We start from the raw sequence: 27,927 nt of genomic DNA on the forward strand, positions 1-27,927 counted from the left end.
TGCGACCACCTGGGGTTCTTTCACGTGCACCTAAATCTAAGTACACGGGTGTTTTCGCATTTCGCCCCCACCGAAATGCAGCCGCCGTGGCTGGGATTCGATCCCGTGACCTCGTGCTCAGCAGCCCAACACCGTAGCCACTGAGCAACCACGGCGGGTCAGAGAAAGAATTGAAGTCGCTCCGTAGAAAATTATAGAATGAACTCGATACGCGCGTAGTGTTTGTTATCCCATGGTATATACGTGTTAAGTTCGCAGTTTGTTGATGACCCATATGCTGGTACGTATATTTCCGTCCTCAAGCTTCAACTCCGCCGTCTCCCTGCAATGAAGTTGAACATTATAGTTTCGTATCATGCAGTTGTAGTGCCAACGAGCCAAGACTAGAAGAAAGACTAATCACCTTACTGAGTATTGATCTCGTAGGACGTGACAGCAACAGGTACTCACAATAAATTATACAATGATGAAATGTTTGCATACATATGAGACATACATAATACAAAAAAGGTACACATGAAAAAAGAACTGCAAAACGCTGAATATTTGTTCAGCGGGTCAAAAACACACACACAAAACAGTTATCCATCACATGTCATAACAAATTGTTAAGCTATATTTGTCAAAAGCAGAGACTGGGAGAAAATACAATTACAGAAATATAACATCGTCTATATGTGATGCGGGTATTTTTTTTTTTTTTGCTTATAAATACCACCATTCATTCAAGGGCGCTTTGTTAGAAATAAAGAGCGCATAGCATGCTTGAAGGCGTAAGTAGGTTTAGGTTCTTTAGCTATATGGAATGAGACTTGTGTAGGGATTGTACATTGTCGTGATTATATGGGAGTTCTTCGTGTGCCGCAATTTGTGCGTCACCTTTTTATTATAATTTGATATTTGAAACCCCGCATCCAGATTTTCTGCTCTGGTTTACCTCCGTGCCTTTGTTCTTTGTTTCGTCTCTCTTCTTTTATGTTGGGCAACTTACAATATATTAATGCTTTTTGGTGATTTCATGGGGGTAGCATATAGTCATGAACCCGGGAGACATTCAGTTGATGTTCAATTGTATTTATTATAAAGAGAGAACACCGAGATTTGTTTATAAGGCTGTAACCACGGCAGCACGTTGTCGTGAACCGGGTGAAGGCTGAGTTGGCGTCCAAACGTATTTATTACAAAGAGGGTACATCGCGATTTGTCCTTAAAGCTCACTAAGCATACTCAGACATAACGCATAACGGAAGCGAAACGCTTCTTCAAAATTTTGAAGCTTTCAAACTCATTTGCATCCTTCATTTGTAGCGCATTCGTTGACTGTGCACCAGGAATTGAAAACAAATTGAAGAGAGGAAGAGAGAAACAAATTACTGTTTTTCGCGCTATCGGCACTTAATGAAAGAGACTGGCGCTGGTCAGTGAATGACGGCATTGTGCGGACAACGAGGCTATGTATCGGGAACCTTGTCCCGTATTCCGAAAATCGTTTTTATGCTAGAACTGTTTGAAAGACTACAAGGTAGCCAGTCGCGTTGCCGGAAAGCACTTCAGAGCAGCACTTACGAAAGAAAAGCTTTGTGAATTCGACCATTTGCAAATTTCAATAGTACACCATGACTCGTCCGAGTCTTACCGTACAGTGCTTTTCCCCCTATACGAGTAAAATAGTCGAAGCAACTGCTTGACTTAAACCATGGGTCAGTTTACAGTTGTGTGTCACACGTGAAACATTCAATGAGAGCACATGACTGGAAAACTAATGCAACTGTGCTTATTATCTAGCAGAAAACGCATGCGGCATCGGATGCGCATATTCAATGACACGTGCTATTCGTTCGTGCGCCGCTCAACAAACCCGTGAGCTGGGCCGCCTTCAAAAGCTGGTGAGGTTTATTTTCTTTCTTTTTTGGTTGCAGACGGAAGTTCTGAAGTGACCGAACAACCCGACTAACCGCCTAACGCCAGTAATAATCCATGCACAAAAAAAGAAAGAAAAGGAAAGGAAAAGCACGTTAGGTAACGAGCGTGGAGAGATGATTGACGTCCTTCAAGTGGCATCGGCGGGGCTCTCGAGAACTGGGCGGTGCTTCGCCCAGATACGCAGATCAACGAAAGGGAGCCGGCGAATAGAGCAATGTCGCTCGAGGGTTCGGCCCTCTTTGAAATGCCTCCACCTTCGAGGCATCTCTTATATACTCCGCTGCCTATGGAAGCGGTCCTTGCCGATCTGGGCTTATCGGCGGGTGCTTGCATGCACGCGAAGCTACACGTATGCGATTTTCGATTCTCGTGGAACAGGCAGGATAGGTTGCGCTGGAATCGGCTTGCAGAAACGAGTTGATCGTTCTGTCGCCTTTATACGTACGAGCACCAGTTGTGCAGTGATTGCGAAGACGATGCTATTAGCCGTTAGGCACGCATCGAAAGACTGGCGACTGGCTACACGGCGTCTCGTACAGTGCTCAGGCGATTGAAGTGCGATACTCGGACAGTATGGCGGCTGGCGCATTTTGTGTCACCGGTGATTGCTGGGTGATGGCTGAGAGGTCGAACGCAGTCACGTTACGTGATCGTGCCTCAACAAGCCTTCATGCGGTACAAAAATGCATCAGCTCGGTGTCGCCACAGCCCAACGGGAGCACAGAAAGTGCCAGGCAGTCACGCGCTCCAATGATCGCCTTTCAATCGCCAGGCGCTCTACTTATATACTATGCAGCCGAAAATATAAGGGGCAGGTTGCTCACCTATCGGGAAGGTGTGAATGCCGACTGCCTCTAAGGGTATTCAGTCAAGAATACGCAAATTTCTTGTGAACTTGTGCGAACAAACGTTCTATCGACGAGAAAGCCCTCAAAAGAAAAAGAAGGCTTACATGCGGAAACGTAAGTACTTACTTTTGTTTTTATTTTTTAGGCATTATAATCTATGAGTGCGGATGAAGTGAAGCAGTAAATATAGCTTTTCAACTGTGTTATAGAATAAAGGTCAGAGCACAAGCTAGTCTCATCGGTGTACTACTGTCTGCGGGCCAAGTTTGCATTCTGAACATACTGTTCATCTTAAGTAGGTCCTGAAATTGTATTAACAAATAAAAATAATCACAATGGTGCAAAAAAATCCAATTTCCCTTTTCTAGTAAGTTGCTCGTGTAGGCTATATGACGACACTAAGTGCGCACACGAGTACTTCAGTTAAAACCACATTCCAAGAGAAATAGTAGCGCCACGTTGTACTGACGATGAAGATGCAAGCGTATCTCATGGGATAGCTGGAGCAAGTCGGAAATTAGGAAAAAGAAGTAAAACGAATTTGTGTTCGTGTAAGGTTACTGCGCCTTCGCAAATTATGCGAACACCTACGAGAGACACTTAAGTTCAATGACAGGCGATCATCACCGACTTCAACACCTGAATTGCTGATCGATAACTGACTGATCACTGATTGCCGTCACTGAGTTCAGTCACTTACGAAAAAATCTATTTTGTCTTCGCTTGTTTGAGAGGCAATGACGTGATGAATTACCAGTGCTAATGATGACGGTTCCGAGGCAGTATGGTATAAACAGCGACAAGGCAAATTAAGTTCTCTACGAAAGAAGTGTTAACTGTATGAAAAAAAAACCAATTTCAGCGTGAGCGACTTGGTTGATGGTAGACTGTGTGGTATTGGGCATGACCTAAGCAATAATTGAATGAATAATGAACCACTCTTGGCACATTCTAAGACTATATCTAAGGCAATTACAACGATATGCCCAAAGAGACACAGCTGATAGTAAAAAAATTGTGGTAAAACAAAGCATCATCTATTCCTGAACCGGCTCAGAAGCAACGAGTATATTTTCTTGATTTTTCTTATTTTGGCGTAAAACACGGGACCCGAAATTTCGTCGTGTACGGTGTTTGACCGGGGAATATGAAATGGCACTTGTGAATATAATTAAAGAAAAAATAGAGATTAATCGAAATAGGCGTTCATGCACCATAATCTCATGCAGGGTAACCATTGTGTTTGACACAAGGTGCCCTACTGTATCTAGGTTACGTGCATATATCTAACGCGAATTATTGTTGTTGTAGCAGTCAAAGATTATCAAAAGATGGGTACCCCGTGTTAGTATGATTTTGTGCAATCCAACCCTTCTGGCACTGCAACAATGCGGTGAAGAAACCTTCACAAGTGTGTCGGATGAAAGGTTTATCGCTGCTATTGTCATGCCCCTGTGGGTGCCAAGAAGAGCCTGTCAGGTTGCATTATTTGTTGTAAGGTTGCAACTGCTCATTCGGTGGTCTTCTCGAAGTTATTTCACTGACATTCCGAAATGAATGTAGTGCTGTTACGCGATTGTAAGTTTAGCGATACGTTCGGTACTATCATATTTTTTGTGGCGTCCTGCGATATACACTGTGCTGCATAACACACACGCACGCTCACAAATAAATAAATAAATGAATAAATAAATAAATAAATAAATAAATAAATAAATAAATAAATAAATAAATAAATATTTTCTTTATGTATAGGGTATCACGGGACCTCAATAGACCGCGCGTGCTTAAAGGAGTACTGACACAAAATTTTGAAGTGGAGATAACACGGAAAATTGTTTTACGTGGGCTTGCAAGATATCAACGGCGAATATAGCTTAGAGCATGTTTAAAATCAATTTTAAAGTATGTGCGCATAGCAAACCGCGAAACGCCGCACCTCGCGACATCGACATCAAGGAAGGATTGTAAACAATCGAGAAAACGCAATGTCACAAATTTCCGTTGACTGCCATGCTGCTTGAATGTGCTCTTCTTCTCAGTTGTTGCTTGTAGTGGGACGCTCTCCGTGTCGCTGCAACTGCAGAATTAAGGGGCAGTTTTTGTCGCGTCCGCACATTTCCCCCACTGTCAGCTTGATTGCTCTGCACTGGCCACGCACGAATTGCGAGTACAGCACAATGTCGCGTATATACTGCGTTGTTGGATTCTGCCGTAGATGTTCAGGGTTGGGAATAGCGATGCATCGTTTTCCGCACGATAGCCTTCAGTGGCAGAAGTGGACCGAGTTCGTGCGCGCCACTGGACGCTTAGAGTGGACCCCGCCGAAGAAGAGCCAGATTTGCTCCCTCCATTTCTAGCGAGCATGCTACAAACAAAACCCGCTGAACTTAGCGTAGTTCGATCTTCCACCAATAGTACGTGCTCTCAAGCCTGGCGCTGCGTCGACTATTTACTACTCGAGTGTCCTATTCCGGAATATGCTTCATTGCCCAAGCGTTCTCTATGACAGGTTCGTACTACTCGCATCGGTGCGCACTCATGACAGCGTTGGACCATTGAACGTGGCCGATGCGAGGGTCTCGAGGTTCGTCCTCGCTGTCGCCGGCCGCAATATCCGAGTTGCTGATTTCTAGTGGGTCGAATCGAGAGTGATTGCCCACGTCTAATACGGCAGCGACTCCCGCCTGCAGGAAATATTTGCGCGCTGGACGATGAAAAGGATTATGACGATGGGGACGAGGATATCGCAAAGCACGTGCAGGCGTAGCAGACGAACTATAGCAACACGAAGCACGCATGCCAGCATGCGCGCTGGCGTGCGCGTCAGAGCATATACGTCACGGGTCTCTGCGATCACGTGCCCAGCTGTGTTTACATTCCTTCTCTGGCCCATATCGTTGCACTCTGAAACCTAAACTTGGACTGATCGCTACAAGCAAGACTCCAATTCTTACCTGTCGTGCTCTGAAGGAAACGAGGTTTCGTGTCCCGATTACTGGGCCATTAGCTACTTAATAAAGCAGAAAAAACCAAATCGAAATTTTCTGTGTCGGTACTCCTTTAAACTCGGTTGGCCTTCCGTTACAATATGAACTGCGACAAGCTGTAAAAAGCGGCAATGGGGATGGCGAAACAAATCTTACATCGTCGTAGAAACGCATGCAAAATGGGTCGAGATATCCCACCATCTCCGGTCCATGTGACTTAGAGCACGCGCCTCTACGAAGAAGTTTGTGAGGATGCACGCTCAAATAGTTCGTTATACCTATAACTGGTACAGCGCAACATACGAAGGAAGAAACAAGCCGAGCCGGCCAGATAAAGCCGGCCAGATATCTGGCCGGCTCGGCTTGTTTCTTACTTTGTATGTTGCGCTGTGCCAGTTATAGAATGCAATACCAACTCGCCCAATTCTCAACACTAGTGAGTTTCTTATACCGTTTGGTTTTACGTGAAAGTTCTTTACTTCTTGCATCTGTTAAAGGTTCCTTGCCGCCCAGCGTTTTTACCGAAGACAAAGGCTGAGGACCGTGGTTCAAATCCCGGTGCCGCGCTATTCTCCACCGGAAAATAAAAAAAAAACCGTGTGTTGAGAAAATTGCACAAACAGGCCTGGAGTGCGGCCTGAACCCGGCGACCAGAGCCGGTAACGCACTCTCTCACCAGAGCAGGATTGGCCACCCTGGTGCAGTACTTGGCCACAACCTCCCATATGAATACAACAATCAAACCCCGGCACTCAGTCCCCAGCAGCCGCGAAGCAACTGACCACGGCGGCGGTCAGATCTGTGACGCTGCAGAGGGTGCTGAATACCTGGCTCCGGACAGGCCGCCATTGGAATCTGAACCTGGCAACGTTTAACGTTAGAACATTATCTAGTGAGGCGAGTCTAGCAGCGTTATTGGAGGAATTAGAGGGTAGTAAATGGGATATAATAGGGCTCAGTGAGGTTAGGAGGTCAAAAGAAGCCTATACAGTGCTAAAAGCGGGCACGCACTGTGCTACCGGGGCTTAGCTGAGAGACGAGAACTAGGAGTCGGATTCCTGATTAATAAGGAAATAGCTGGTAACATACAGGAATTCTATAGCATTAACGAGAGGGTAGCAGGTCTTGTTGTGAAACTTAATAAGAGGTACAAATTGAAGGTGGTACAAGTCTATGCCCCTATACATGCAGTCATGATGACCAGGAAGTCGAAAGCTTCTATGAAGACGTGGAATAGGCGATGGGTAAAGTCAAAACAAAATACACCATACTGATGGGCGACTTCAATGCCAGGGTAGGCAAAAAGCAGGCTGGAGACAAGTCAGTGGGGGAATATGGCATAGGCTCTAGGAATAGCAGAGGAGAGTTATTAGTAGAGTTTGCAGAACAGAATAATATGCGGATAATGAATACCTTTTTCCGCAAGCGGGTTAGCCGAAAGTGGACGTGGAGGAGCCCGAATGGTGAGACTAGAAATGAAATCGACTTCATACTCTGCGCGAACCCTGGCATCATACAAGATGTAGACGTGCTCGGCAAGGTACGCTGCAGTGACCATAGGATGGTAAGAACTCGAATTAGCCTAGACTTGAGGAGGCAACGGAAGAAACTGGTACACAAGAAGCCAATCAATGAGTTAGCGGTAAGAGGAAAACTAGAGGAATTCCGCATCAAGCTACAGAACAGGTATTCGGCTTTAATTCAGGAAGAGGACCTTAGTGTTGAAGCAATGAACGACAATCTCATGGGCATCATTAAGGAGTGCGCAATAGAAGTCGGTGGTAACGCCGTTAGACAGGAAACCAGTAAGCTATCGCAGGAGACAAAAGATCTGATCAAGAAACGCCAATGTATGAAAGCCTCTAACCCTACAGCTAGAATAGAACTGGCAGAACTTTCTAAGTTAATCAACATGCGTAAGACAGCGGACATCAGGAACTATAATATGGATAGAATTGAACAGGCTCTCAGGAACGGAGGAAGCCTAAAAACAGTGAAGAAGAAACTAGGAATAGGCAAGAATCAGATGTGTGCGTTGAGAGACAAAGCCGGCAATATCGTTACTAATATGGATGAGATAGTTCAAGTGGCTGAGGAGTTCTACAGAGATTTATATAGTACCAGTGGCACCCACGACGATCGTGGAAGCGAAAATAGCCTAGAAGAATTCGAAATCCCGCAGGTAACGCCAGAAGAAGTAAAGAAAGCCTTAGGAGCTATGCAAAGGGGGAAGGCAGCTGGGGAGGATCAGGTAACAGCAGATTTGTTGAAGGATGGTGGTCAGATTGTTCTAGAAAAACTGGCCACCCTGTATACGCAATGCCTCATAACCTCGAGCGTACCGGAATCTTGGAAGAACGCTAACATAATCCTAATCGATAAAAAAGGGGACGCCAAAGACTTGAAAAATTATAGACCGATCAGCTTACTGTCCGTCGTCTACAAAGTATTTACTAAGGTAATCGCAAATAGAATCAGGAACACCTTAAACTTCTGTCAACCAAAGGATTAGGCAGGATTCCGTAAAGGCTACTCAACAATAGACCATATTCACACTATCAATCAGGTGATAGAAAAATGTGCAGAATATAACCAACCCTTATATATAGCTTTCATTGATTACGAGAAAGCGTTTGATTCAGTCGAAACCTCAGCAGTCATAGAGGCATTACGGAATCAGGGTGTAGATGAGCCATATGTAAAAATACTGGAAGATATCTATAGCGGCTCGACAGCCACCGTAGTCCTCCACAAAGAAAGCAACAAAATCCCAATAAAGAAAGGCGTCAGACAGGGAGATACGATCTCTCCAATGCTATTCACCGCATGTTTACAGGAGGTATTCAGAGACCTGGAGTGGGAAGAATGGGGGATAAAAGTTGATGGAGAATACCTTAGCAACTTGCGATTCGCTGATGATATTGCCTTGCTTAGTAACTCAGGAGACCAATTGCAATGTATGCTCACTGACCTGGAGAGGCAAAGCAGAAGGGTGGGTCTGAAAATTAATCTGCAGAAAACTAAAGTAATGTTTAACAGTCTCGGAAAAGAGCAGCAGTTTACAATAGGTAGCGAGGCACTGGAAGCGGTAAGGGAATACATCTACTTAGGGCAGGTAGTGACCACGGATCCGGATCATGAGACTGAAATAACCAGAAGAATAAGAATGGGCTGGGGTGCGTTTGGCAGGCATTCTCAAATCATGAACAGCAGGTTGCCACTATCCCTCAAAAGGAAAGTGTGTAACAGCTGCGTGTTACCAGTTCTCACATATGGGGCAGAAACCTGGAGGCTTACGAAAAGGGTTCTGCTGAAATTGAGGACGACGCAACGAGCTATGGAAAGAAGAATGATCGGTGTAACGTTAAGGGATAAGAAAAGAGCAGATTGGGTGAGGCAACAAACGCGGGTAAATGACATCTTAGTTGAAATAAAGAAAAAGAAATGGACATGGGCCGGACATGTAATGAGGAGGGGAGATAACCGATGGTCATTAAGGGTTACGGACTGGATTCCAAGGGAAGGGAAGCGTAGCAGGGGGCGGCAGAAAGTTAGGTGGGCGGATGACATTAAGACGTTTGCAGGGACAACATGGCCACAATTAGTACATGACCAGGGTAGTTGGAGAAGTATGGGAGAGGCCTTTGCCCTGCAGTGGGCGTAACTAGGCTGATGATGACTGAAAGGCTCTGAGGAGAGCGTAGACAAAACTTCGCATTCAAAACAGGTGTCTCCAACAGTGTCGAAAAAAAGAAAGAAAAAAAGTCACCCGTCCTAGTGCAAGTAGTTCAATGCATAAACGAGCAAATCGCAGGAAGGTAAATGAGATGGAGATTTCACAAGAAAGTATATTGAATGTAAGTGTTATGGTTACTTTTCATAGCAAATCAGAATTTAATTTCCTGCAGAGCAGGAGGTCGCGTGATCGAATCCCGGCCGCGGCGGCCTCATTTCTATGGGCGCGAAATGCGAAAACACCCGTGTGCTTAGATTTAGGTGCACGGTAAAGAACCCCAGGTGGTCGAAATTTCCGGAGTTCTCCACTACGGCGTGCCTCATAATCAGAAAGTGGTTTTGGCACGTTAAACCCCATAATTTATTTATTTTTAAATTTAATTTCCGGGTAACTCTCGCATTACTATAATGCCGGAAACCTGCGCTTTTGCGATAACCAATACTGAATTAGAAGTACACTCACGGAGAACTTGGAAGAGAGAGAGAGAAAGCAAGGACAGGAAAGGTAGGGAGGTCAACCAGAAGAGTATCTGGTTTGCTACCCTACACTGGGGGTGGGGGAAAGGGGAATAGAAAGAAGAAGAAAGGGAGAGAGTAAGCACAGAGTACGTGTGGGAGGGACACTATGCACAGGGACACTATAAACGGTCTCTTAAACCGGTGTACCTCAAGTATTGCAGTAATGCACGATTCGCTTTTCGTGCCAGTGACGGGTGTGGCCACGGTCCGAGTATCTTTGACTCGGTGAAAGGTCGTAAGTCTAGTCGGTGTAAAGTTTCCTGCAGAGAGAGGCGTTGTACATCATAGTGGGGGCAAGTACACAATAGGTGCTCGATGGTCTCCTCGCACCCACAGTAATCGCACATCGGGCTCTCGGCCATTCCCAAACGAAAGGAATATGAGAACTTGGAAATTATAAGAAAAGGCTACGTTTACAACATTTGTGCGTGGTTTTAAGCAGCAGGTTGTTCATGCAGAAAAGCAGAATGTGTACATAAGAACGTTAAAAAAGCGCTATTTGGACACGGACAAGAAGGCATGGTGCGTGTCTTTTTCGGCCGTGTCGCAGTTCACGTTTTTTTAACGTTTTTATGGATTACCAACGCGCCCAAGCTGCCGCTCTGGCAAGCGTATCCCACTAGAAGACAAGTATGGAGAAAATGAAGAGAGCTAGGCAGACGGAAAAGATGTTGAACAACAGCCCACTGCGCTTGAAGGGGAAGCAGGGTGCGCCGAGGACATATTAGATTTCCAACGCCGTGGTCTTCACCGTGGTGGCCGCACCGTGAGGAGTAGCGACGCCCTACAAGTCGCACGTGCAAGCAGGCGTTCCTCCACACCTCCGCTCTTCTTCATCTTCTTCTGCCATCTTGATTGAGGTGAAATGCTGGCCGTTGGTTTCGGGGAGGGTGGCGGAGGCGGCTGACATAACTTCTTTAGTCTGAAATCCCTCTTTCCTAAAGCGGGTCTGGTTTATCTTCTTTATTTGACACGTCGGCCTTAGTATTAAACATTAAACTTTTTTGTTGTTCTTGTGTTCGTTTTCTTGCCTAATTTAGCGATCCTCCTTTTGCTTGCTTTAAAGGTCTTTTCATCCACACCGGCTACCTCTTCCCCCCTCCCCCCCCCCCAACTTCCAGTGACTGTGAATTCGAGGAGGCTGACTTCCTCGGCCGCAACTGCCCCTCCAGGCTCGGCTCTGTGGCCCCTAGACCGGAGTTCCGTGTTACCCCGAGGTCTTAGCGAGCGAGCTATAGGAAATCTAGCACCCAAACGCCACGCGTGCGTCCCTTGTGAAAGCTGGCACGTGACTTCGGAATATTATCTACGCGATTGCCAGTACCGCCATGGCATATCGCGTGGTGAAGCCCCCCTCTCGCGCTTTTTCCTCGACCTTCCGTCCCGATCCACCAGTCTTTTCCCGGAACGTTTCACGCGTACATGCCACGGAGCGAAGCGAGGGAAATCGTTGCGTTTGAGGGTGCACAGGGGGTGTAAACTAGGTTTGGCTCTATCTCTGCAAAGGAGTAACTACGAAGTGAAATAGATACGGAGGAAATAAATATGAAAGTTGTCTCAGAGAGAACCGCAACTGAAGAAGAAAGAGGCGCTCTTCAAAACAAACCGATTTTTAAAAAAATATTAATTGAGCCCGTTTGACTGTCCGCATCTTATGAGGCGGTTTCCATTTGCCGATGTACTTTCTGGTATTGTTTTGAATTGTTTTAGTACTCGTTGATATTTTTTTTTCTGCTTTGTCTAAGTAATACTTTGTGCGTTGAATGCCGACGTTCATGTTATTTTTCACGGCTGCATTCTCTCTTTCTCCAGCACTTCGTGGTTATTTCTTGTGTTGAAAGTTTACGCGCTGTACCGATTTGTCTTGGCTCTAGCCTCGACGTGTCAGCGGTGACAAAGCAGCGGCTTCTACAGAAGCTTTGAAAAAAGAGAAGAAGAACAAGAACAAGAAGCGAAATAGCGCGACAGAATCACTCTCCGGAATTGCGAGCGTACGTGCGTGCCACCATGCGAATTGCCTTCACAACGTGCTTTAAGAGTGCACTCGAATCGTTTTGTATAGTTATTTGGATAGTTATTTATAAAAAAAAAAAACCGAGTCTGCCTTTCATTTCGACTCCTGCGGTCCTCTCTCACACGGAAGTGTGCGGCGTCTTTCAAAGGTGCGGCTCCCTGAGGTATTTTTTGTCGCAGCGATCTCACCCAGCCCTCCTACTCCCCATACCGGCCTCCCTATACACCTTCCAATTCAACGTTCTTTTTGCTCCCCTATACTTCTTCGGCAGCAGCCGGATCCAGTGAAGGCAGCGTTAGCGTGCGTGCGGCCAGAAAGCGTCGAAAATCAAATTGTCGATGACAACTTATCTGCGGGGGACTCGACGGGCGGCTGCGGCGGTTTCGGCTTGCCACTTCAATTATTTGGCGCCCCCCCATGTTTATTCTTTTTCTTCTTCTCTGTTTTTCCTTTTCTTATCTTTGTTCGAGGTGTTAGTTTCTGTTGATTTTGTTTTGGCCTTCTCATTTTTCTTTTTTCTAATGCTTGCTGAAGGCGCGTCCCGGTTGCTGGCTTGTGCAGTCTCCAGTTGTAAATTACGAACGCCCTGCCCCCGCTGTCCAGCTTGTTATAGAGCGCCAGTTCACCATGTTGATTCGATCTGAAGGCGACATCGCTTGTTATCCCCGTTATTGTTCTTCCCAAGCAAAAATCAAGCGAGGAGTGCTGTAAAAGCTTTCCGCTTAAAAAAAAAAAGAAAGACAGCAATGTGTACTGCTTTGAACCACGGTGTGCCGTCATGCTGAATGTGACATCATGAAGGTTCGTTTCTTATTTGATGCGTATGCTGTGAGGCTCTGATAGCTTTATCAATGAAGGCGTCATCTCTTGTCCTACACAGCTGTCTTATCCTTGCTTCCTTAAAACGAAAGGTTTTCTGCGTAACTGAGGAAGACTTCAGTTATGATATTAATTCAATGTATGATGTTACTATTTCGGGGCAATCAGTATCAGGCTTAAGTTACGAATAGACGGATAATCGATATACCGAAGGTATAACATGTGTACTTTATTATTTCTGGGCGTGCTCTGCGTGGCACACGAACGAATACAATGCTCAGAGGGAATGCGCTCACTCTGGCGCCATCTCTCGCTGACATCGAGAAAGTCCGCTCACGACAGCTCAATGAAATCTTGACTCGGCGTATGCAGGTTGTCGAAAAGGCACTGGTTTGTTGAGCACACAAAAAATCCAGTATCTTGACTATGCTTTACAAATTTGTAACGGTCATTCGCCGGTTCCGTGAGGGCAAATGTCTGATAATTCCGTGCAGTTAGCCCATTAAATTTATTACTGTTCGGCGACTGTGTAAGCGGGAATTTCTTTCCCGGATCATCCTTTTCTATAACGACACCCGTTACATTTCCATTTCGTAAAGTTGGCTTTGTCAAGGTGTCATTTGCACTGCAGAAGAAGACGCTCTTAAAATCGCCTTGGCTGTATGTCGATCAAGGCTTGATAAGAAAGATACGTTATGCTGTGAATTACAACTTGTTGTGGTTACTATGGAGTTACCTCCTTATAAGCATGCGTATTGAGAAATGAAAGAAGTATTTCATATTTCGTAAAATTACTAATATATCAGGTAGAAAGTCAAATTTGAAAGAGAAAATGGCCTTGACAGGTGACTTCGACTTTGACAGATCTCGCTCGCTTGCACGCTTATTTCCAGTGCTGAGAAAACGTTTGCTTCTTAGTAGATTCTTCTTGACTACATGATCTGGCATTCTGTTCTTGCCACACTTATTGCGTTGTACTTTGTTCGTGCCAGTGCTTCTTCTTAGACTGTTCGGGATCCATAGGCCAATCACCATTAAAGATCCGCAAGGCAAGTGATATCTGCAACTGGACTTCAAAACAAAGTCGAAGACACAGTCCATTATAAGGTGTACCAGTAACATAGTCGTATCTTCTCGCTACTTAAGGAACCCGTCAATGCGCGGAAGAGCTTCCGATCCTGAAGACAAGTTTCACGGGGCTTCTGTTAGCAGCACAGCCACATTGTAAGTCAGGGTCCGCGTGATGCAACGTTTCTTTCCATTTTCCTTTTTTTTTTTTGCTCTTCGTCGTTGACTTACACGAGGCCACGCCACCGCTATCGTCGAGATCGACCCTAACGCGTGATAGATGCTAACAAACGGATAGAATCGGATGAAAAGAATCTTTACGTAATACGACTTTAGCAAACTGAAATGAACTGCGATGATATCGCACATGGTTTAGGGAAAAGAACACTTGCTGTAGTTCTCGACTTCAGCTGCGGACCTGTGGAGAGCTTTCTGTCTGAGAATTGTCCAAGAGTACTTCCATGACACGCGGAAAGTAACCATGTCCACGCTGCATCGACCTTCTGCCGCACGTATCGCAATGCACATGGTTCACAGTGAATGTTGCTAGAACAAGCAAGCACGTGTCAGGTGTGATAGCCGAGAAAATGATGGCGGAGGAGTCGGGTGAGGGTAAATTACCTACACAAAGGAAACCTTTGTTAATTTGGCCCTCGACTGCCATCCAAGTTATTGCGCCATGCTGAAGGATTATGCGGCTATGTTCGACGGCAATTAATCATAATTGTTCTCTTCTCTTTGCTCCTAACTAACTATCCAATTCAGCCATATGAGGGCGTCACCCATCCCTCGATTATGTGCTTTATCACTCAGCTAAGAAGAAGTATATGCATCAAATTAATATCCTTAACAAATTTATTCTTGCTCACCCACATTGCTGTGTACTTGGGCTTAGGTGTTTCCAGGTGCAACGTGCAAGAAACGACTCGCTTGTGACAGGCGCCGCAGATTAGTTGACAGTGCCCGCAATATTATTTACACGTCAGAAAACTAAAGTACGGGAACGTCTCAGGAACCCAAGCGCAGCGTTCACCGCGCAGCGTTCTGCCGTTTATGAGTACTGCTGTCGACATTGTGCGTTCAACCACGAACCGCAATGCCAAGTTGGCTGCAACCAATTGCGTGAAGTGACCACGGCCAACCACAGTTTCCCACCACATCCCGTCTTCAAGGATTACGTTCCGTTGTATACACCATTGCCTATCGCAAGAAAAAAAAAAGGAAGGCAAGGAAGGAAGTGGAGAACTCGAGAAAGAGGGAGAGGCATTGAGGAAAGCCGTAAACGTATTGTTCGCCGGGACTTCCCGCGCGCGGCCGCAAGTTCGGGTCCTTCGGCGTTCGAACGGCCGTGTCGGCGGCTTGACCGACGCGAGACCGCTCGTAAAGCCCGCTTTACGGCCACACGGATCACGCGGGTAAGCACCCCCTGGGAGAATGCGACGAGAGAGCGCGTTCCTTAGGCTCGCCCCTCTCGCTGCGGCTGTGTTTCCGGCGCGTACGCGAATAACGTCCACCTGTAAGTATGTCTGTGTGCGTACGTGTTGTGTTCCGTGTTGCGGCCGACTCCGACTCCTATAAGTCAGGCGCCCGGACCAACGCCTCCTTCGCCAGCTCGCGCGCGGGCTTGCGCGGTCTTCTTGCCGCGTCTATCCACCCCGCGAGCCGCAAACGCCGCTGTTCTTGGCCACTTAGGAACGCACCCACTCGCATTAGTGGCCATGCCCTGCCGGGCAGTTTCCCTCTGGCTGCTATAGCTGACCGTATTATACTGCCTTTGGGGAGGGTGTACGGCGAGTGAACGCTATTGCATTAGACGCCTCAGCGGGAACCAAGTAACTGGCGCCGATCGGAGCGAGACGACCTTATAGAATGTGGCTTCGGCGGCGATCTCGCTCGCAGCGTCTCGGCCTTGCGTGGCCCGCGGCGTGGATAGGTCTGTCGAGTGCGCGGTGCGGTCGCCGCACCCTGAGTGCGCGGACTGTCGTGCCACTGTTAACTGTCGTTTTATTGGTATCCACGTCAAGCGGGACGAGTGTGGCACCGCCATCGTTCGCGCGTTTTGGAGCGCCCAATCTTTTTTTATTTTCTTTTTTTTTACTTCCTTCTCCGTGATTGCTGTAATTGAACAGTTTTGGTGTTGGTGCTTACGGAGATTGAGGACATGCCGTATCGAGTAGTACGTGTCCGTGGAAAACACAGGAAGTAGTGGCAGAAACATGGGTATCCTCAAGGTCGTCCGATATAAGGATGTACTAGAACCGAAAGTGCTGTTTGCCATTGGCCGCTTGCGTTCACTGATATATCCGGCTTCAGCATTGGCTGAAACTGGCTGTTACGAACAATTTTGGCGTAAGGACATTCGGTGGTTAAGGGTCTTGGTGCGTTATTCACTGTACCCCATCTCCGCTTTCCCCTGCTCCCGTTTTACATAGGTGGGAGGCATTCTTGATTTAAACTTCAAGAACTCAAGGCGCAGTAGATAGTACGACCTGCGCAAATGACGCGCTAAGCCTTTTTCTTTTTTTTTCCCCTGTGTTTCTTTTTGAGCACAGTAGAGTAGTATCTCATCAACCAACGCTTGAGGCAAACAGACACCGAAGCACGTAGTGCTTCTATATAACTATATATACCTATGTACCTATATATACCTATATATACCTATGTTGGTTTGTTAGCACGTCTCCACATATCGCTGTGAATACTGTGAATGTTCCTCATACCTAAACTAAACAGATGCCTTGATCTGATAAGTCCACCGCAGTTCTCCTAGTTCAAAGTACCAGCGATCTTAGGGGTCACTAAAAGGAAGAGGAGGATGGATGGCGATTGAAGGCGACCGAGATTATAGGATGGTTTCTGGCCATCCACATTGTAAAACAATTTACACCCTAAAAAGTGAAAAAGTGTGTAAATGTGTCTATAACTCACACCCTTAGGATGTTATCTATATAATGGACGCCCTAAGGGTGAGAGTTATAGACACATTTACACGTTTTTTTCACTCTTAGGGCGTAAATTATTTTACAGTGCATGCCCCAGTGTGTTGTTTTTTAGTACGATGCAGCTACGTGTGAACACGTTAGGTTGAAAGCACCGCAGGGTGGTTGTGAATGGCAGGGTGGCTTCTGCTTAAACTCCTGGCTTTGATAAACTCGATATCGCTTCTTCGAAACAATCTGCACCCATATTCTGTCGTCAGAAATGTTTGCTTGCATGCCTTCAATACTTGAGCTAATTCCACCATTTCGACGGCTATGGACGGGGCTCTCCCTGTGTGCAACGCTATACCACTAGCCGGACTGCTGCCTGAATCCTGGAAAGCTCGAGGAGCAGCTTCCAAGATATCTTGCATTATTTGCAGCCTGTGTAATCCGTCCTAGTTTACAATAAAATCATCTTGTAGAACGCGTAAGGCCAATCGAACTGTACCCCACTGTTTCATTTAGAAACCTCGGTACTGTTGGCAGCGAGGGGAACTAGATTGCTGAGGAATCAAGCCTAGGAAGATGGCAAAAAAAGAAAAAAGAAAGGTGAGGGGGGACAACAACAAGCGAAGGCGCGAGACATGGTCTTTCTTCTCGGCATCCAAACGGCCGGACACTCTGCGGGGAAGGGTCCTCCCTCCGGACGATTGGGTTGTTCGAGCCGGTCTCGCCGGCTCGTTGTTATCGGGTTACAAGTGACCATTTAGCGCATCTGCAGCAAATCCCCGACGTGCCACAGCTCGTGCTGATTTCCGCAAGCTGCCATGCGGAGCCGGCCGATTACCGCTGCGGTGGCGTCCTCCAGCCGGTGCCGCGTTGTTTGTTGGTGATAACGATGTTTATGTTGCTTTCTGGGGACGGGGGTGGCCGCAAAAGATGGGGCAGAACCCGGGCCGCTTCCTTCGGTCTATCAATCCTTCCGCTCGGGGTTTCACCGCAGCTGCTGCACTCCTTTTATGACACTGGGGATGGAAACCGCTGACTGCAGGAAGACTGAGTGGGGACCCAACATGTCCGTGAGTTTATAAAGATGTGTAGATATTTGCTTTTTACTTCGTTCTGATGGCTGAGTGGCGTACATTTGTTTCGCGTCCAGCGAAAGGTGAATCTTTAGTGCTTACTCGTACTGAGAACGTGGCGTTCCAGTTTCCTTGTTACTTAAGTTGATCAACACTGGGCGAAGGATCGAAGCCCGGAGCTATCCTTTAGGTCGACAGATCTGCTCGTCGGAATGTTGGCTCTGAGGTAGAATTGATGTGGAATTGATGGCTCTAAAATTGCTGACCACTTTACCTACAATGGAATAATCACTCTGAAGCCAAAGTACCTTTATCTTCAACAAAGGGACGTCGAGTAGGACAAGTTAGTTTGGGATTGACGAAGGAATTTGCCAAGAACGGCCCCTTTTGGAAATGTTTACTACATTCTGAGACTTCTCTTGGCTGCTCTATGTTGACGAATTCTTTTCCATCGTTTTGTAAACACTTTGTCTTGTTGTTCAAATTTCCTTCGGGACAAAGTGATCAGCCATTCTGGTTTGAAGAATGATAGTGTATCAATACAGATTACTCGTGTTTGCCTTTTATATTTCGTAATTTACGTTAATTTCATGTAGTGTAATTGCATTTGTAATGTCCCGTAAAAATTGCTAGCAACTTTTGCTAGGACATTTTTTTAAATCATTGCGTCAGTGCCATTTCGCGCAGATAACTGGTTTGAGAGATTTAAGCAGTTCCCAGCGCTCATCCTCCGCGTATTCCCTGTATGCTCTCGCGCGGTTCATAACTTCATACGGCAACTTCTCTTAGGGAAGGGCTAGCTTGCTCGCTGCAAAGTGCGTTACCTTCGTGAATAATTCCAGCTGCCAGGACCCGCGCAGCTGTACACATGTATGCTAAAGCACCCCTCAAAGGGAATGTTCTTCTGGAACTATATCAAGCGCTCCGGGAAATCTCACTTCACGTGCTCAAAAGGCACTAGAAGTATTGCCCTCAGACTCGGACGCTTAAACGCTCAAACGCACACGCTCGTGCACTCGAGCCGGAGGAGAAACCGAGAAGGTGGTTGCCTAGGATACGTGCGCAACTGGAAGGGTCCTTGCCGTTGCCTTATACAATGCGCGTGGTCGGTAACGTATAAAGTTAGCTCTCTTCATATATGAGATCGCTTCGCGTCTTACTCAGCCAGAACCCACGCTAAGACACCTTCCCCTCCGCTACCGTCCCCGCGTTCACTCACTGTACGTTCCCAGGGGCCAGTAGCTTCGTTTTGTGCCTCCCGTTGAGTAAGTACCAGCCTCCTCTCCCCCATCGCAGATGTGTGCCGCGCAGATGGGTGACTAAGGTTTGCTCTTCGGGGCAAGCGCGGTGAACTCTCTTCCCTGTTCATTCCCCTCGTGCCCTCCCCTCCCCTGGCTGCTGCGTTGGCCCCGGTCAATTACGACGCTCGCAAGATAAACGCTACACCGCTTTATGCAAATGAGCAGTGGGCATTAATTTGTCTCTGCCCCAATTGGCAACGGTTCGCATCCCTCCTTTTCCTCCCTCCCCACTCCCCGGTTTGGCCCGTGTAGTACGTTATAGTATACAGCTCCTTGCCAACGGGGAACACGCACCCGCGCAGCCTTGGCTGAGTCGTTTCTCTAACTCCCCACTTTGTAGCATCGCCCCAACGCTCCCATATCCGTTTGGTCTTTGCTAAAGCTTTCCCACCTCGTCGGGAATGCGAAGGATCTGAAGCGTGCTAGAGCCGCAGCCTTACACCGCTGTTGGGGATCCGCGCGACCTTTAAACAAAGTACCACGCGAAAGTTGTCGAATCAAAATTACACCGAAAAGGAAGTCCAACGCTTTACCGTTCTGTGGCGTGCACAGGCGTGAAAATTGCGGCCGATAATACCGACTAATTAGTGTAGACCAACGTTCTTTAACGTATCAAATCTCCTAGACATGGTTCATGGTTCACGTGGCTTTACTGCAATTCGCTCTTCGGGTATGATGGAAGATTTTCGTCTTTACAAAAGTACTTATAGGAAACGCAACTTTGCTTCGAATTTTCTGCTCGTTTGCAACATCATTGCGTTTGTCGTGACGATAAATCAACAGCGTGGTGCTCTGTGAGATGGGATGGGGGGAGAGGGATAGTCAAAGAAAGCTTCGATTTAAAATAATCCAGTACAAGTGCTGGCCTGACAGACAGATTGAAGGAACCTCGGCAAGCCGTAGACGCCTTGAGTTTAACGTGCATAGGAGGTCAATTGAGATTGAGCCCACACCCCGTACCCTTAGGTGTCCACGATATTGTGAGCAGGGAGTAACTTTGACTTCGTTGTTTCCGGGAAAGGACAAAGCAGGCTCTTTCTTAACGTTCCCGGGTCTCTGCCCACCCAACGGTTTCACTCCATCAGATATCGCATTCTTCTTAAGAAATTCTCTTCGACATCTCCTTTGAAAAACATTCAGTTTTTCCACGGCATGAAGGAATCATTGAATGAATGGTTAAATGAATGAACGAGCGAACGTGATTAAGGGCAGCTTTGTGGCCGGCAGTGGTGTCAGACTAAATTGGGAAACAGTGAAAACAACGGCAAATATTTTTAATGGTCGTATATTTGACAAGGACAGGTAATTTCTACGGAGAAGGAGGTTAAGCATTTCGATGAATTTTGAACACATAGGTGAGTCAGAATTCATAAATATGTACCCATATTGCGCTCTTCGTCGGTCTTTAGAAATAAGACTTGCAAGAAAAAAAAAAAAAAAGCTGACACTATGTTCTTCACTTGCTTGCTGTATCATCCATCACTACGCTATCTTCGGAAAATCATCAAAACAGCTATCTTCGGGAAAGATAATTTCGATTAACAGAATACACACCCAGAGAAGGGAACAGTTTCAAAGCTTCGGCATTATAAGGTTTGAAGGAAATCGAAATGGACAAGTCATCTTTCCTGCAGCTTTCTTTCGGCAGTACTCGTTGCGCACTGTAAATTCTGCCAGACTGTCGAAGGATATATAGGCTCGCTCTCACAATTCGGAAGCACGAGCAACATAATAATTGCCACACTTCACTAAATGTACGAACTATTACTGTTGTGACTGCCGATCATGGATAAGTAGAAGGTTTCAGACTGCATTACCTAAGTGCCTAAAACAGCAAGTTATAGGGACACTTCATTTTTTGTCCTTCCCTCTGCTTTCATTACGCCGTTTAATCCGCGATCACTTTGATTTGGTATTATTTATTTTCTCCTCGCAAGAGCGCAACCATAGCCCACTAATGGACGCCCACAGGGTACATCGCACTGTGAAACAATGGAAAAAAAAAAAACGCCTTTATTTTCTTCAAAACACGCTCATATACCGCCAGATCTAAACGATAAGCCGGCTAATGCAACTTTCACTCTCTCTGTTTCTTTCTCTTCAATCGCAGCACTTTTTCATCCGCGTACTCGTCTTCTACTTTTTTTTTTGCGTGTTTGATTACTTGAACCCGGCATGGAGGTACCCGATAAAGCGCGCTGGCATGCTCCGGTCCTTTCCCACTTTCCGCTACACTTTTCTCGTTGCCGCCATCCCACACCGCCACCAACTTTTGTCCCAGAGGCGCTTGTGTCAGTAGCGTCCCGAGAGCTTTCACAAAGAACCACTCAGTTTCCTACTTTCCTTGCATTAACTGTTGGTCCCGACTTTCTCTGTCTCTCTTTTTTGGAGGCACTCTTTAATTATTTTTTTTCTTTGCCTCAATTCTCGGCTGTGATCTCTTGGGCCGAGTTCCCTTTTTCGCGCCCAAATGGAGCCGCCACCGCCGCTACTGCTTGTGCGGCGCCGTTTCGTGCCTGCCGGCTCATGAATACGCCTTCATTAACATAGCGCTTTAGTCGCGGGCGCGCCGACCGGCGATGCGCTACCGTTGGCCCGAAACAAAAACACGGGGGACGGCGACGCCATGAGCGGGCGCTGCCCCGCCACCTCCCGGCAGAAAGCGAAACAAAAGCGCGGCTGACCTTTTGTTGGTCGCGCCGCGCTTGGCTGCGTTGCATGCCGCCGTTTTTCCCCGGGAGGACCAAGCAGCCGGCGCAAGCATCCCGTTCGAGTGGGTTTTTCCCACTGGCTATAGGGCGGCCCAGGCTGGCAAATATCTTCTCTGCGGTGAAAATTGCGCAGATAAAGAGCCCGGGGCTGTATTCAGCGGGCATCACACACGAGATGTATTTCTTGCAAATTTGTTTCGCCGGTGCGTACAATGCGGTCCGCGCCTTAAAAGGAACACCTCAATACGGGCCTCTCACTTCGCTGGTACTCTGAAGACGCCAACCTGCTGAAGCTATGTCGATACATTACGCAGTAGTTCAGAAGGGTGCCAGCACCACCGGCCATAAGTTATCTGCCGCAAAACTGGGCGACTGCGCATTGTACACTTCCCGGAGGGAGGAATTCGCACGTGCTCTGCAATGACGCGTCACCTTCAGCAGGGAACCGCACTAGACGTTTCACATCGCGCGATAGTAACGCTGGTATCGTGGCTGGAATGCACATATCGTGGGGTACTCGCTTTATAAGCTGGACCAACGCGTCGGACTGAATCTCGCGCACGAGCTCGACGCAGCTACGTGTCGCCTAATCCCGTGCCACTCACAGGGAAGCTGCCGACGACTTTCTAGCGGTGCTATCTGTTACGGCTCAGTCACGTCTAGGGACTGAAACTTTCATCAGGCGCGTTGGTGCGACCCAAGCTTTCAGCATTGTACTCTTCAGAGCATTGAAATCAGTGGACTAGGAATGCAGGGAAGGGCCTTCAGCCGACGAGGTGCTACACAACAGTGCTCCATGCATGTCATCGGTAAGTGGGAGAAGTCTGCTGGAGCACACGGAAAAAAGAAAAAGATCAGTAAGTAGCTTAGCAAGCGTCAGCAGAATAGGCCTATGCTTAGTAACGACGCGCGGCTGAAGAAACGATGCTGCTTCTTCCGTGAGGTGTAACTATCCTTCTCTATATAGGTATGCCCTATCTCTAAGCCAACGCCAACTGCACGATTAAACGTTTCATCCACAAAGTTGTTTAGACCTCACTTCTTGAAGGTTGGGCCCGAACTGGTAGATGTGGGCTGCAGGAAGCGGTTCTGCTCGTAGTGCTATAATGCGTTCTATAGGCGCGCGCAGGAACATGCGAGCTATAAATTGCTGAGTTATGCGAGGGTAACAGAATAGCTGAATCCATGCTACGGGCGGTCAGTCTAAGCTGAACAGTAGTATCTCCTATCGCAGGTACACTCATTTTACCAAATGTCTATTTGCAAAGACGAGGAAGCACCAAGCTTAACAGATCGTAAGTGTTTGTATTCCAGCGAGGAATATTATGAATTGAGGCAATTGCATTTAGGAATACCTCCTTGTATAGAAATATATCATACACATACAACTCATGCCAACAACAACTCATGAAAACTAACATACACTCTTCCACTGCTTGTAAATTACTCTGAAAGAAATGAAATTGATGTTCTTTACCTCCGTAAAAAGTGTTTAGGAGACATCTTTTATAATCCTGTGCATTATAAACTGTATTATTATATTTTAGTTCAACTTTGAATGGCAAGTGCATTTGGCAAAGCAAAGCAGTGATGTGTTGTGCGTGTTATAGTGTCTTGTACCATCTCCTTTTGGTTGTGTTCGGGATTGAGGTTGATGTTGTGTTTGTGAAAGGCTTTTTGCGAATATCTGCTGATACATGATATAAGTATATATTGTTGACATGTACTATCAGGGCTGTCACGTCGTCAAGCTGCTGAAATAAGTGGCTTCATCTTTCTTTTTTTGGCAAATCCCGCATTCTAGAAAGAAAATAACCCCGTTTAATCTGATATATATATATATATATATATATATATATATATATATATATATATATATGTATATATATATATATATATATATATATATATATACACAGCCGAAATCGAATATGTACAGCTGTCGTAGCGTACGTCTGCAAATACACAGCAATCCTACCAAAAAATAAGGGATGCAGTTTAACGTTTGAGACCTGTGATGAAAGAGCTCTTCATGTCAAGGCGAGAGCACGTACTCACAGTCATGAGATAAACACCATTCCTACTTAAAGAATTCTCTTTCTGTAGTGAGGCCTCGTCGTGCAATCACCCACGTAAAAGTTGATTCACCACACTCTTCTAGTCCTACTCCGCATTTTAACACAGGCCCGTCGCAGTAGCTCAGCGGGTATAGCGCTGAGCTTTTGAGCACAAGGTTGCGGCTTTGATCCCGGCTGCGGCGGTCGCACTCCAATAGGGGCAGTGTGCAAAAACGCTCGTGAACCTTACATTGGGTGCACGTTGAAGAACCTCAGTTCGTAAAAATTAAACCGGATTCCCTGATTACGTCGGGCCCCGTAAGCATGCCGAGGTTCTGGCACGTAAAAACCTAAATTTATTTAGTTTGTAATCTTAGCTTGGATGACACAGTTCACACCATCCTCACCTACATCATCATCATCATCATCATCATGATCTTTTATGTCCGCTGCAGGACGAGGGTTTTCTCCCTGCGATCTCCGATTACCCTTGTCCTGCACCAACTGATTCCAACTGCGAATTTCCTAATTTCATCGCCCCGCCTAGCTTTCTGCCGTCCTCAACTGCACTTCCCTTCTCTTGGCACCCATTCTGTAACTCCAATGGTCCGCCTGTTATCTATCCTACGTCACCTACATAGTTTCATACAAGGCACGGCTGCGCACACTATACCTTCGTACACGAATTACCTCACCTCCCCATTGTCATCGTGCTGTTAGGTACAATCACGATTCACGAATTACGCCTCACCCTTAATGGGAACGCGTTCAAAGTCACACCGACAAATGCCTAGGCACAGCGCGTAGTTACTGCTCGCTTTCAGAGACGATCAGCCTCCGGCCAGGAAGCTCCTTCTCTTGCCTGCTTCCTCGACAGAGACAGCCTTGATTCTCGGCGCCAGCTCATTGCCCAGTGATCTCTCACCTCGATAACGGGACCTACGCGTGGTTCTACGCGCCCTTCCCGCCTCCTGCGCTGTCGCAGCACGCTTGCACAGTCAGCGTGACGACAGCCACTAAGTGCCTCCGTGTCGGCGTGGTGCGAGTCTCGAGAGACTCCTTCCAGAGCCGAGCAGGGCTGCACAAAGGTAGTCCATCGCGAAACAGGGACGACGCGAGCAGATGGAGAGGCGTAAGGGGAGGAGGCTTCGCCGTATAGCTACTGAGCTCAGCGAGAAAGCCCGCTTTGGCGAGAGGCGACTTCTCCCTCCCCGACTGACGCGATTGCCTCGTGGCGGTGTCGCGACGTCTGTTGATCCCCGGGGAGTAACGGATTAGCGGCCCGAAGAGGAATGGTTGTTTTATGGCTGGGTCAGTGATTGGCCTCCGAGGGTACGGTGGACGCGCTCTGTCGCGCACCCTTCCCTTGGTGGGTCTCACATTAGTTTGCCTCTTCTTTTTTTTTTTGTCATCTTGTTTACTTGGGTGTTACATACGCAGGTGTCAACGAGAATGCTATCGTCTCTCCTTGAGTGTCTTCTTTTGCGTACTTGAATGTTTTCGCTTCGCATTTCGGTCTTTAAGTACGTTATAAACTGCATTGTTCAGATTGTAGAAAAGTGTAGTCTCTGCTGAACGGTTGTACAAACGTACGAGGGAACGTTACCTGCAGAAACAAACAGGCAGAAAGCAAACTAGTCAATTGTGTTTCGTCGTACTTCTGCTTCGTTTGCTAGCGCGTCTGCTTCCCTCTGCTACTGTAATACAAATCTAAAACTTGTCCCACATATTCCTGCGACGCACTCTGAATGTGCATGGGAAAGGGTGTTTACCTGAGCTAGTTGGTTCTTTGTCCAAGGATTGTAGTAGCAGGTATTATAGACTACAGACACAGATAGGACCAAACAGACCTGGACGTAGCAGCTGCGTTCACTTCTGTTCGTCCCTGTTTATGTTTGTGTTTTGAAACTTCTGCTGCTACAATCCTCGATGCATGGGAACGTTCGGAACAGGCGTGGCTAAGTCCTTTAGAGCCGAAAGAACTGCGTGTTTTTGGTGTTCTAACTGTTCACGCAATGCTAAATCACAAAACACGCGGTGATTCTCAATTGTGAAAAAATATACCAGTAACACACAATAATGACAGAAAGTATATTATAGCAAATTAAAAACGAAAACGAGCGTATGACGCAACCGATCGAGACAGCGCGTAGCCGGAACTGTTCTTTTCACCCATCAAGTGGCGTAATGGCGCACGCAGCACGTGTCAGTGAACTTCCGACACCGGCTGAGCTGGCCCCGTCCGGAAGTCGCTTAGTTTCGCACCACCCACGACACGGGGGTGGACTGTTTCATGCGAGGGCTCTTCAAAAACGAGGGCACCAAGCCGTCGGCACTCGTCAACAAACGCTTTCAGAGCACGCAAACTGGCACGCACTTTATGACACTGGTGATGAACCACCGACGTCGTGCACCGCGTCGCTTATTATAGTGACACGTGACCATCAGAAAGTCAACGACCTCTGGCATACTGTCTTTATGACTGTCGTTCTTTCATTCGCCAATTCACTTCGCGCCCTTTAATGAGCCTCTTCTTTTGCTTGCTCACTCCGTGCGTGAATCTCACGTGCCTTTTACGCAGTCAGCATCTGAGGTTGTAGCTCTTCGTCCATTTGCAACTTCCGGGAAATCAATCCGCTGTCATCGTTTTCATGTTTTAAATCTTTGCCCAACCCAATCTTCCTTTTTCTTTTTCTGATGCGCTTCTGACTCCACCACTTCGTGCATTCTTGAAATTCCTCCATTTCTTGCAGTTCCCTGGTGCACTTTCTAGTTGCTTATATGTCATGCGGCATTGCTTCGGCTTTAAACGCGGGTGCGCGTAGCGTCGGCACGCTGCACTGTCAAGTGCGGCCGCCCGCTACGAACTTCCGACCCGGCCTGACGCGCGCGCACGTGACCCCCGAAGAAAAGAAGAGAGCACTCGGGTGACCCGAGCGAGACGTCTTTCGAATCCGGTTGGTGACGCTTGTCCGCTCAATCCGTCTCTCACATCCGGAACTTTCCTTCACGCTTTTTTTTTCTTATCTTATTCGCTGCGACTGCACGTCGCCCAACCAGTCGGCCTGTCTTTATTTGTACGTTCCTCTGCTCTCAAACGAACGCACGCTTTGCCTTGCTTTTTTTTTTTTACGCCACGGCCTTCCTGTTCTCGTCGGCACTACGCAAGCTTTCTCCGGCGTAGTTGACTGTAGAGGAGCCGCTGGTGGGTGCATTTAAGCAACGCAGTCCGTTCCAGCTCCCCCGCTTCCTTTTAACACCCCCCCCCCCCCTCCTAGCACCACTGTGCCTATTTCAAAGCAGGCCTGTTCCGCACAGGGTGCACAAAACTGCAGCGGAGCCACGCAGGGGAGAGCTTGTTTCGCGGCCAATACAGCGCGGGAGACCGCGGTGGCGTTGATGGCCGCGACGCGGGTGCAGCGCGCGGGGAGGGGGAGGAATAGCGGTCGAGATTAAAAAATCGTCACGTGACAAATAGCTCCTAATACGTCACGGTCGGGGAAGACCCGACCCCGGAACGGCGTTTCTTTAACGGAACGGCCTTCCTCGCATGGGACCCATGCACCGCGTCGGGCTGACGGGACCCCACCCGCCGCGGGTCCCTTTCTCTCCCTGACTCCTTCATTCCGACCAACGTCCCTTCCCAAAGCACGCGCGGTTCTCCCTGAACTTCCCCCAGTGCTCCGAGCAGCGCAATCTTTTGCTTTAGCCGAGGCCTAAAACCGGAACGGATTGGAACACGCCCGGCGCCCTGAGTTGGGCCTTCCCTTTCCGCGCTCTTGCAGCGTAGCTTTGCTGCGCCTGATTTCACTAGCTTTTGTTGCGCAGTTTGTTGTTTTTCCGCTCGTTTTTTGCCGTTCTGGCTTTGGCATCCCCTCTCACAGTTTGTTCCTGTGGTAAGGAACCTGGAGGTCGGCAAACTGAAGCGTGGATGGGGGA

General features: G+C 47.4%; 1 protein-coding gene across 10 annotated transcripts in view; it reads left to right on the forward strand.

Annotated features, from left to right (window-relative positions):
- LOC135897135 (uncharacterized) overlaps positions 1–27,927 on the forward strand; it is a 771,735-nt gene that overhangs the window by 505,503 nt on the left and 238,305 nt on the right. The window contains exon 5 of one of the 10 annotated variants that reach the window (XM_070538704.1): positions 11,137–11,254. The exons of the other annotated variants lie outside the window; for them this stretch is intronic. The gene's annotated coding sequence lies outside the window, so the exon portion shown is untranslated. Of the gene's footprint in view, positions 1–11,136; positions 11,255–27,927 lie in introns of those variants that run through there. 10 annotated transcript variants of the gene reach the window in all.

The sequence above is a fragment of the Dermacentor albipictus genome, chromosome 5, assembly GCF_038994185.2.
Source record: "Dermacentor albipictus isolate Rhodes 1998 colony chromosome 5, USDA_Dalb.pri_finalv2, whole genome shotgun sequence".
Classification (NCBI taxonomy): Eukaryota; Metazoa; Arthropoda; class Arachnida; order Ixodida; family Ixodidae; genus Dermacentor; species Dermacentor albipictus.